Genomic DNA, 1556 nt, shown 5'->3' with positions numbered 1-1556 from the left:
TTCTAACATTTGTGTCATCAGAAATGTCCCAGAAGAATAAGAGAAACAGACCACGCTGATAAAGTACTTAAAAGTAAAGGCTGAAAACTCTCCCAGTTTGGGAAAAGACATAAACCTAAAGATTTAAGAAGATGAGCAAACCAAACAGAATAAATCCAAAGAAATCCACATCAAGATGCATCAGTATTAGCTTCGGCCGGGACAGCATCTTCCAATAATTCGCCAAAATGAAGAACACAAAGGGAAAGAGGAGAGGAACGAAATAATACGTTCTCTAGGCCTTTTAGAAAACATGGAGTTGTTCATTTGGCCACATATATGCGAATCTACAAGAAGGGTGATGTTGTAGACATCAAGGGAATAGATACTGTTCAAAAAGGAATGCCCCACAAATGTTATCATTTGTGATAACAAATGATAACATTTGTTATTTGGAAAAACTGGGTGAGTCTACAATGGTACCCAGCATGCTATTGGCAAGATAAGGGCAAGATCCTTGCCAAGAGAATTAATGTGCGTATTGAACATATTAAGCATCTAAGAGCCGAGACAGCTTCCTGAAACGTGCGAAGGAAAATGATCAGAAAAAGAAGGAAGCCAAAGAGACAGGTACCTGGGTTCAGCTGAAGCGCCAGCCTGCCCCACCCAGAGAAGCACATTTTGTGAGAACAAATGGAAAGGCGCCCGAACTGCTGGAACCTATTCCCTGTGAATTCATGGCATAATAAATGTTAAAAAAAAAATTAAAGGCCTGTGGACTATAAAAATTATTTTCTTAAAAAAAAGATGCATCATTATTAGATGTCTGACAACTAAAGACAAAGGGGAAAAGAAAAGAAAAAAAAAATCTTGAAAACAGAGAAGAATTAAGACCTTAACTAAGAGGAGAAAATAAACTAGATTGACAGCATTTTTTTTTTTTTCAAATAAGAAATCTTGGCAGTTAAAAGGAAGTGGTGGGACATTGTTCAGAACAGTCAACCCCACATCCTAAACCTAATTAAAAATATCCGTCAAGGTCTAGCACGGTGGCGCATGTCTGGAATCCCAGCAGCTCAGGAGGCTGAGAGGAAGATCACAAGCTCAAAGCCAGTCAGCAACTTAGTGAGGCCCTAAGCAACTTAGCAAGACCCTGTCTCTAAATAAAATATTTTTCAAAAAGGCTGGGGATGCGCCTCAGTGGTTAAGCAAGTGCCTGTGGGTTCAATCCCTCATATCCTCATATGTATGTATGTATGAATGAATGTATATATACATACGTATGTGTATGTGTGTGTGTGTGTGTGTGTGTGTGTGTATATATATATATATATATATATATATATATATATATATATATATATTAGGTAAAGGAAATTCTCTGAAGTACAAAGGACACAATAATAGAAGAACATCAAGAAGGAAGAAAGAACTTGGTAAGTAAAAGTATGAGATTCCTCAAAAAATTACGAATGGAACTATGATTTGACCCAGTTATCCCACTCCTCAGTATATATCCAAAGGATTTTAAATCAGCATACTACAGTGATATAGCCACATCACTGTTTATAGTAGTT

General features: G+C 37.0%; 1 pseudogene; it reads left to right on the top strand.

The window, feature by feature from the left end:
- The first annotated feature begins 224 nt into the window (after positions 1–224).
- LOC143638035 (large ribosomal subunit protein eL21-like) lies at positions 225–725 on the top strand (annotated as a pseudogene).
- The last annotated feature ends 831 nt before the right edge of the window (positions 726–1556 follow it).

Source organism: Callospermophilus lateralis, chromosome 15 (genome assembly GCF_048772815.1).
Source record: "Callospermophilus lateralis isolate mCalLat2 chromosome 15, mCalLat2.hap1, whole genome shotgun sequence".
Lineage (NCBI taxonomy): Eukaryota > Metazoa > Chordata > Mammalia > Rodentia > Sciuridae > Callospermophilus > Callospermophilus lateralis.
Note: the sequence above shows the minus strand (reverse complement) of the source record. Positions and strands in the feature narration are given on the sequence as shown.